The sequence below is a fragment of the Neophocaena asiaeorientalis genome, unplaced genomic scaffold, assembly GCF_003031525.2.
Source record: "Neophocaena asiaeorientalis asiaeorientalis breed wild unplaced genomic scaffold, Neophocaena_asiaeorientalis_V1.1 scaffold461, whole genome shotgun sequence".
NCBI lineage: Eukaryota > Metazoa > Chordata > Mammalia > Artiodactyla > Phocoenidae > Neophocaena > Neophocaena asiaeorientalis.
This window is the reverse complement of record NW_020173230.1, coordinates 1,250,852-1,260,867: the sequence shown is the minus strand read 5'-3', so window position 1 is coordinate 1,260,867 and position 10,016 is coordinate 1,250,852.

The following is a 10,016-nucleotide window of genomic DNA, read 5'->3' as shown; positions in this document are numbered from 1 at the left end:
CTGCAGACAGTGGTGGCTGGGAGCCGTCTGTGGGAAGGGAGGCCTGGGCAAATGCAGCTGTGGGGTTCAGAGCATTGCAGCTGTTAGGGGCTTCCGGGCATATTCTCATGGCCACCACGGTCATTGATCAAATGAAGGGGAGCTGCTGTTGGCCTGAGAAGGACTGAACCCTTTGGGGGCAGGGAGAGCGGCTATGGCAGAATCCACTAGAAGGGAGAGGGCTTGTATTTGTTTCCTAGGGTGGCCATAAAATTACCACAAACTCCCAGCTGGTGAGCTGCAGAGCTGCTGGGGTCCTAGCCCTGAGATTCTGTTGGCTTAAAACAACAGACATGTATTCTCTTCCAGTCCAGGAGACTCATTAGGGACCAGGTCACAAGTCCTCACCTCTGACCCCATGGCAGAGTCCAGGGGTCTCCAAGACCACTCTCATTTCTGACAACATTTGCAGATTTGAGGACCACAAGGCCACTCTCTGGTTTGATAATTTGCCAGAAGGACTCACAGAACTCACTGAGAGCTGTCGTGCTCACAGTTATGGTTTATTACAGCAAAGGATATAGCCAAGGGCAGAGATGTTCAGGGCTGAGTCCAGGAGGATGTGTGGATGTCCCATTCCAGTAGAGTCATAGACAGTGTGATATCTCCCAGCAGTGACAAGTGACCACACACGTGGATACAGCCCACCAGGGACACTCACCTGAGCTTGGTGTCCAGAGTCTTTACTGGCGCTCCATCACATAGCCACATGTGGTTGACCTCTTATGCGGCTGACCTTGTTTGCCAGCCCTTCTGGAGGTCAAGCTGATATTGCATGCCTCAAAGCCCCCACCCTAAATCATGTGAGACTTTCTGACATGGTCCAAGGCCCCCAGGTAAACAAAGACACCCTTATGGGGCAGGACATTCTGAGGGTTTAGAGATCACCTTCTAGGAGCTGAGAGCAAAGGCCAGACGTCTCTTTGGATGAGGTTGATTCTTTACTAGACACCTGCCAAGGACCTCGGACGAGATACTAAACTTCATGGTACCTCAGTTTTCACAACTGCAGAATGGGCAGGCAGGCATCGTCCTTCCAGCGTTGTCAAGAGGATTATGTAAGATGGCATCTATGAAAGCCCCCAGCCCAGCCCCCTTGCACCTGATTGGTCCCCAAGAAGGGGAGGGTGGGCTGGCTCAGCCCCATGTCTGACTCACAGGTGATTCATCCCCGGCCTCAGGATGACAAGATCTAAGTGTCCTCAGCCAGGGTGTGGGGTTCTTAAAAAGTGAGCTGACAGCCCTGGCTGCAGAATAAGCGCTGAGCTCATTATGTGTGGCCTTTTTGATAAATTATAAAGAGCCCGAGCCTCATGCTGAGAAAGGAGAGGGAGAGATGTGAGGCCACCGGCAGACGTATACATTTTACTTCTGAAGCGAGAGGAATTCTGGTTCTCTACCGGGAGAGCTGCACCTTCATGCAGAATGACCGAGCAGGCTCAGGGCTGAGAGGGGCTGAGTCAGGAGAGAGGGGTCCCCATCAAGGGGAAGGCGAGAGGCAGGACCAGGTGTCAGCTGTTCCTTTTAGGGGACTCTTGCAGTGTCAGAAGTTCGGGCTGTGGTATCTGCTGGCAGTGAGAAGGAGTCACGGTGATCGCCTCCCTGAAGGTGTTTTTCTCTCTCCCTTGAGAAATATGCTGACAGGCACGGGCCTTTGCAGGAGTGGGTGGCCTTGGCCTTCTGGTGGGGGCTCCGCTGGGCAGCCCTTCCTGAAGACAAGTGCTTGGAAGACAGATGGGTGGTGGGCAGTGGGCATCGGGGTGTCCTTGGAACTCCCACTTCCCTGCCCTCCACCCTCCTTCCTGTCCTGAAATGGGCTCTCAACAAGATCAGGGTGAACCCCTGGCCACCTTTCAGCTTTGGTCCCATGCGACCCGCTCCTCCCTGCCTTCCCATCCCAGTTGGTGGCAAGTCCATCTCTCCTGTGTCTCAAGCCAAATCTTCAGGTCGCCCTGGACCAATCTCTCTTTTTCAAACACTACATATATTTGTCAACAAATCCCAGTTGAGCATGGGGCTGGCTATGTGCCAGGCCCGTCACTAGTGTTTTTTTTTTTAATAAATTTTATGTATTTATTTATTTAATTTTGGCCGTGTTGGGTCTTCGTTGCTGTGCGCAGGCTTTCTCTAGTTGCGGCAAGTGGGGGCCGCTCTTCATCGCGGTGCGTGGGCCTCTCACTATTGCGGCCTCTCTTGTTGCAGAGCACAGGCTCCAGACGCGCAAGCTCAGTAGTTGTGGCTCACGGGTCTAGTTGCTCCGCGGCATGTGGGATCTTCCCAGACCAGGGCTTGAACCCGTGTCCCCTGCATTGGCAGGCAGATTCTCAACCACTGCACCACCAGGGAAGCCCGGGCGCTACTCTTTGTTGCGGTGCGCGGGCTTCTCATTGCGGTGGCTTCTCTTGTTGCAGAGCACAGGCTCTAGGCGCGCGGTCTTCAGTAGTTGTGGCGCATGGGCTCAGTAGTTGTGGCGCAGGGGCTTAGTTGCCCCGCGGCATGCGGGATCTTCCCGGACCAGGGCTCGAACCCGTGTCCCCTGCATTGACAGGTGGATTCTTAACCACTATGCCACCAGGGAAGTCCCTACATGCTTTTTGAGATCCGTCTGCCTTAATCCTGACAACGACCCAACAGCATGGGGGCGTGAGCCCCATTTTACAGGTGAGGCGACTGAGGCTGGGAGAGGCTGAGTAATTTGCTCCATCGTCACTCGGCGGCAAAGCTGCAGAGCTGGCGCTGATTTCCACCTGCTCCCACTGGTCCTCACGGGGCTTTTTTTCAGAGGCAGAGAGACCTGCAAACTCACGGGTGTGCCAGGGATACCCCTCCCTTCTCCGCTGCGGGGTGCTGGACGCACTGGCATTCCACCTCGGACCTCTCAATCCGTCTAGTCCCTTCCCTTCCACATTTTTCACAACCTGCCAAGCCCTGTGCTCCCAGGACTGCCCGTCACAGTCTTTTAGCGGCCTGGCCACGCCTTATCCAGACTCTCCAGGCTCTACCCAGGGACCAGTTTCCAAGAATCACATTGGCTCCAGCGTGTGACTGAAGGGCAGGGCAGCTGGGAGTGGGGGGCGGGGTGGGTGTGGGACTGTATGAGAGTCAGCTGGCAGCTCTGGGATGGGAACTTTTACCCAAACTCCCAGAGACCCGCTGGACCCGCTCCCAGACTCCCAAGGACCCGCTCCAGACACCAAGGCCCATGTACGGGGATGGGTGGCTTGGACATCTTGTCTCCCAGGATCTCGCCTGTAATCTCTGTGGGTTCCAGCAACAGTGAGAGAGCTATTTCCCATTGTAAAGGCGGATCTGTGTGTGGCGCCATAAAATCTAATGCGTGAGCCACGGAGAAGACATTTTAATAAAAGCTACTACACACCCTTTTCAAGACAGGTTATTCTGAGGAATAGCTCGGAGCAGCCTAATAAAGTTGTAGGTGAACGGAAATTAGGCTTTTAATGTGTCCAGTAGCAGCTGAGGACGGTTCGCACTGCCTTTGTATGAGACTGGGATAGAACGCCCCTCCTTTATTTCTTCAGTTCCAGCCCGCTGCAAATGTTCAAACAGACCTACAATGTTCCGTTAACCCTTCCCAATCCTCCAAGCTTCCATCTCCCTTTAGATCCAATGGGCCGAGGGGACGCTGTTTGTCCCAGTCTGCCTCTGACCAGCCCGTCCCGGCTTGAACAGCTACCGGGCTCAGCGCTCACAGCATCCTTTGCTGATGACCTGGCGAGAAGTGAGTGGAGCGTGGGCTGCCGGGTGCAAAGGAGGAGCCGGTCTGCATCCACAAGAACTGATTCTGTTTGACCAACTCGCCCTGAGTCTCCACCACGTCCCGGGGCTGGGCCACACGCTCCTTGGCAGGCACCTGGAGGAAACCGTCCTAGACAGGAACGTTAGGGCCTGGTGGACACATCAAGGCTGGAGGGTGAGGGCGTGGCTGGACTTTAGAGGCACGCAGTCAGCTCAGAGCCCGGTGGGAGGAGAATCCTTCCCCCCCTTACTCCATGCATGAATATGGAGGATGCTGTCCATCTCCAAACCACTTTCAGGTGCGACCTGGATCCCCGCTGGGCTTTCCATATACAAGCCGGGCCCCGAGGCCTCCTCTTCTCCTTCTTCAGCCGAAAGCAGGCCCGGGCACGGTGTTTGCAAATGTTCCCGCCAGTGGAGCCTCATGGAGCCGCCTATAGCCCGCGGAGTCGTTGTACGTAGGCACAATCGCGCCCCTCCCCCCAAGCACCCCAGGCGGCCCCTGGAGGAGAGTGGGCGTCTGTGTGCTGAGGCAGAGCCCGGGGCCGTAGAGGCAGGAAGTTGCACAACCAGAATCAAGACCTCGACCTTTCGGCTCTCCCTGCCCCACGCACCGTTGCCTTCCTGGCAGCGAGTTTCCTTTGATCACGCGAAGCCTCTGCTATTTTATATTTCCATTGAGTACTTGACACAGAGCCTGCGGTTTTGCGGGGGCATTGTGGTTGCTTGCTGTCTTTTGTACACCCATCATCTTGGCCCACTTGGGCTGCTGTAACAAACTACCAGAGACTGGGTGGCTTATAAACAACGGAAGTTTACTTCTCATAGTTCCCAGGCTGGGAAGTCCGAGATCAAGGCAGATTCAGTGTCTGGTGAGGACCTGCTTCCTGGGTCACAGATGGCTGTCTTCTCGCTGTGTCCTCACGTGGCTGAAGGGGTGAGGGAGCTCCCTGAGGTCTCTTTTATAGGGGCGCAAATTCACTTGTGAGGGCTCCACCTGTATCACCTAATCACCTCCCAAAGGTCTCACTTTCAAATACCATCGCGTTGGGGGGTTAGGATTTCAACATCTGAATTTGGGGTGGGGACACAAACACTCAGTCTACAGCACCGCTAAAGCACTTTGTGTAAATTAGGGTGAAGGAAACTGGAGACTCTTCTTAAAATGACCAAAAGTAGCTACACACAACTTTTCAGAGCACAGATGTTCATAGGGCTTCAGTTCCACAAAGGGTCAGAGGGTTTCAAAGCTCCTTCTTTTATGTTTGGGTAACTCAGTGGAGGTTGCAGAAAAAGGGAAGTTGAATGTTCTCCACTAGTTGAGAACTTCTGATCATTTAGATTTGACTCTGGAACTATCTATGAAGAGGCAGTCTGTCACGAGAGCGAATGGTGTAGACAAAATTGCAGGGAGAAGGTGCATAAGTTACTTTTTCTCGTTTTTTTTTTTTTTTGGCCACACAGCGTGGCACGTGTGATCTTAGATCCTGACCAAGGATTGAACCTGCGCCCTCTGAATTGGAAGCGCGGAGCCTTAACCTCTGGACCGCCAGGGGAGTCCCGAGTTGCTTCTCCTAAGGCAGTGTTTTCAAGCACCGTCGAGAACTTTGCAGTCAATGGATGAGGCCAGTCGGGGAGCAGGCTGGAGACCGGCAGCAGCAGAACGACACTGACTGCCCAGTGATATGATCTGAAGGTTGACAAAATCCCAATGCTGCTGTCCCTAAGAGACTCCGATTTCATTGGCCTGGGGAAGGGCCTGGGTGTTGGGAGTTTTAAAATCTCCCTAGATGATTTCACTGGCAAAGTAGAACAAGGCTGGTGTGGAAATCAGGACAGCTGTGTTCTTCCCCCTCTACCCCTGCCTCGCTGGGTGACGCTGAGGACAGCTGGCGTCCTTTCTGAGGCCCAGTTTCCCTAATTTTCCCTACATGGAGGCAGAACTACATACACTGTGATCAGTTCTACATCACTGGAGACACTGATGGTCAGTCGCCCCCTGGCTACCAGAGACGGGCATTCGAAACCTCCCAGAGTGAAAAGCCCCAGGAGGCAAGGGTTTCTTTCCTCTTTCCTCCACCTGGAGATGCTCCCCGCTCAACAGCTCTGCGGGATCCCTTGCCTGCGCCCTGCTGCCATAGCCCGAGACTAGCATCCCTGCCACGTCATAGCTCACAGCCGTCTGGACACAGGGCCTGAGACCTCCTCAGGGCTCTGGGCTCTAAGAGCCTTCCCAGTGCCTGAGGAAGGGGGAGATGTGCTTTGGCCTACTTTCCACGGCTGCCCTGGGGCCAAGGGAGCTTGTGATCCAGTGCAGTGAGCCTTTGGTCTGCACCCTAGTTTCTCCAGCTTATGGGTTCCAGCTGCCCTCCCAGGGCCTGGAAAACCAAAGCCAGTGACCCCCTCTGAAGGGGTGGGTTTGGTTGCCACGGAGACGTTTTACCGCTCAGCCAGCTGATTCCTGAGCTCTGCCCCTTGCATCTTCCCAGGACAGGGTTGGCCCTGCTGGGCAGAATTCCACACTCAGATGTGGTCCCTGCCAGGGACACAGGGAGAAACATACGACAGTAGGGAGTCCAGCTTTGCACCAACGGCAACAGTCACGGTAACTCAGATGGGCTGAGTGCTTAGCCCAGGCCTGGCTCTCTGTAAGCACCTCTGTGAACTACCCGATGTGCTTCCCCTACCATCCTGGGAGGTGGGTGCCATCAGAGGACAAGGCTGCAGCCACAGACCCTGGCCAGTCTCCGCTATGGACACCTGGGGGACACTGCCCCGAGCATATTCAATGACCCAATAGCAATGCCCGGCCAGTGATTTCCCAGGTGAGATGTGGTCCTGGCGATTGTTAGAACGGCTGTGTGGGTCAGTGGTGGGTGGGTTGTGCCTGCTCTGGGCCCTTTGTATATGTTCCCGTCCCTCTGGCCAGTGGGCAGGGGACCACATCTCATTCACAGTTCTTGTATCCTTGGCATGGGTAAGGGATGCAGGCTGAAGCTGAGTTACAATCTTCCCACAACATTGCCGCCACCTCCAGGGGAAGTCCCAGGCCCTCGGCAGCCTCGTCAGAGTGCCCAGAAAACCTCAGCTTCATGACCCTTGTGGCCACCAGGCAACCAGCTCCCAAGCCCCACGGGCCTCAGTCTTTTGGAAAACTAGAAGTCGGATTTTTTTTTTTTTAACCTTCTGTTGACAACCCGAGAATGCTGTGATTTATTTGATTAATATGAGAAGCGACATCATCACTCTGTTAATATATTATTCATTTCACTAGTGATCTATTCTCTCCACACCCAGCTCTGAGAGTCAATTTTCCCTCCCTGCTATTTTAATAGGCCCACATTTTAAATGTCGAGAAGAGTACATTAAACATGTAAAAGATGTAATCTCATTTGGGATGCGCTCTTCCAGCGGATCTGCCTCAGGGGCGTACAGACAACAATGCTGCCTGGTCTTGTTGGGGCCGCTGGGGTGGCCAGCTGGGAACAAAGTAGGGTTCTAATTAAGGAATGTGTTAAAACTTCCGATTTGGGCTTTAAGCTCATTGGCGGGCACATCACCTCTATCCCCAGCTGCTGCGATTGCAGAGGTCCTGCCCACTCTCGATGTGGCCCCCACTCCTTGCCATCTGCGCCTCTGATGATGCCACGTTTTGGGGAAGAGGGAAGGAGGGGCTCCTCTTTAAGGGAGTTGGACCCTCATCTTTCGCTTAATTAAGAAGCAGTTGGGATGACTGCGGCCTTCCTGATGAGCTCTGTTCCCTCCCTTGTAAACCATAAATCAAATCATAAATCCAGCCCTGGGGCTGCATGGGAGCCCCGTTCATGCCCATCCAAACCAGCCTGTGTTGGTGGAGATGTGTTCTCCATGCAAGGTCAAAGGGGAGATGTATGGGAGCTTTGTAATGTTCCAGAAGTGCTGTTACATTGTTACTGCTGTGATGGGGGGATATGAAGAGCCCAGGTAATGGGTCTTGACCTCAAGGAGCTTCTGGTCTGACCCAGATTGGTGACTCACCCCAGTTTGGAGCTGGGCGGTGCCCTAGAGTCTGGCAATGGTGCTCTAGTGGCACAAAGATGAGAGCTGTGATTTTGAGGCCACCACTGAAGGCTTCCTGGAGGAGAGGGTGTTTTGATGGCACAGAATAGGACAGACAGAATTTTACCAGCTTGGGTTCACTGGGGAGGTCAGTAGGACAGCTGCAATGACATAAGTAACAGCATAGAAGTGGGGGCGGAGCCAGTTTACAAAGAGCCTCTCTCCATGAGCCAAAGAGCTTGGACCTGGTGCAGGCAAAGGGGAGACGTTGCAGGTTGCAGAGCTAAGGAGTGACCAGTCAGAGCTGTACAGGTTCACATTTCAGAATCCCACAGCTGAGTGACGGGTGCTGGTGCCCAGGTACATTGTGCAAGTAGTTCAGGGCTAAGATGGGGGAGGTGGTGCTGCCGGGCTTCCCTCTCCACAGACAGACTATTTATCCTTCAAGACCTCGCTCGAGTGGTCCTCTGCTAAGCCTCCCCTAACTCCGTTCCCTGTTGCCTGTCTGCAGAGAGTGGCCAACAATCAACCCTGGCTCTCAGACTGTGATCCACAGAGCAACGGGTAACCACTGAGACCAACGGAGTCTCAGAATGAGGCAGGATGGGAGCCTGAGTTTGAGTCCCCCTAGAAGCAGACCTTGAGACAAGGAGTCGAATGCAAGTGGTTTACTTGGGAGGTGTCCCAGGAAACACCAGGAGAGGTGTTTGTGAGGCGGGGATTGGAAGGCTTCAATAAAAGGTGAAGTACCCAGTAAATGACCACTGCGGGCGTCTGAAGCTGAAAGCTGCTGTGAAGTCATGGCAGATAGCATGGAGCGTGCACGTTGCCCCCACTGCAGGGCAGGAGAGCTGGGGTATTGATGCACCAACACTCTCAGGGCTCAATGGTGGACAACTGCCCCTGGGGACTTCTGGCCATTTGGGTGTCCAAGAGAAAGCCCTCTGGCCACAAGACGCGGAGGCTGGCAGTTGGAAGCCTGCTGGCCTGCGTGGCAGTGGTAAGACGTGAGGGGACACAGGTGCGATGCTGGTAGCACCTGCCATGGAACCTCGCCGACAGCAGAAGGTACAAGTGTGCAGCCACCAAGCTGGGACTGCAGAGAGACACGAGCTGGGGGCACATGTCTAGCTCTGTCCTGCTCTGTCTGTGGCTTGGTCACCACACAACTGTCCTCTGCTGGGAAACTGGCCCAGCATGCCGGCCAGGACAACTCACCTCTCCCCTTCCAATGCCAGGTCCCACAGTCTCCTGCCCCGGAAGTGCTCACAGTGGCAGCCGGGCAGTAGCCAGCAGCCTCCCGACATCAGACGTGAGAGGGCTGACCTGACATCATGCTTCCCACGGGTGGCTCAGCCACCGGGCCTGTGCTCAGTGGCACGGCGGCTAACCGCTGTGATAACTCTGTCATCACCAAGCCCTCGGTTCAAAGCACGGTTCTCCCTTTTGCAAGCTCTGTGGCCTTTGGCAAATGGCCTCATTGGCCGTTACCAGTAAAGACGTGAGAGAATGGCTGCCCAGGGTGAGCAGGGACCCACTGTCTACCTGCAGTTCACCGGTAGGCTCCCTCCCTGGGGTGGGGTCTGCCCTGTTTTCAGGAAGTGTGAGGCTGTGGACCAGGGGGCAGGAGGGAATACTACAGGGCGTGGTAGTGAGGTTTACGTGGGCTAGACTGGGATCCTGGCTGTCCATGTGCCATGATGCTGCCAGCTGACTTACCAACGCAGTGTGTGTGCCCCAGGCAGATCTGGGGGAGGGATTTGTTCTCTGCTGGGCCCAGGCCGCAGGGGAGGGGTGTCCCAGTGTGGATCCGGCCTCCTCTGGAGCCGGCAGGCCTGCACCCACCTGCCCACTGGACAGTGGTGAGCTGGAAGAGGCTTTGGTGGGTGAGAAGCGCCCTCTTCCTCTTGCCTTCCTGGCGCCACGTGGATCCACCACATGACCCCGGGACCCAAACTTTCCTGCTCCCCTGGGGAATGAGCTGTTGTACTGAGAGGCCTCTCAGTTGGAACCCCACGATCTAGAGGCCCCCCAGTTCCCCATCACTGCTAAAAGGCTGCATCTATGGGTGCAGCCCTGGGCTCGGGAAGTTTGGCCTCCTGGGTTCAGTAAGTGGCAGATTTGGCTGTTTGGCAGGAGAGACGCTTCCGCCCTGTGATCTGGGTTTGGAAGCCCCCAAACCA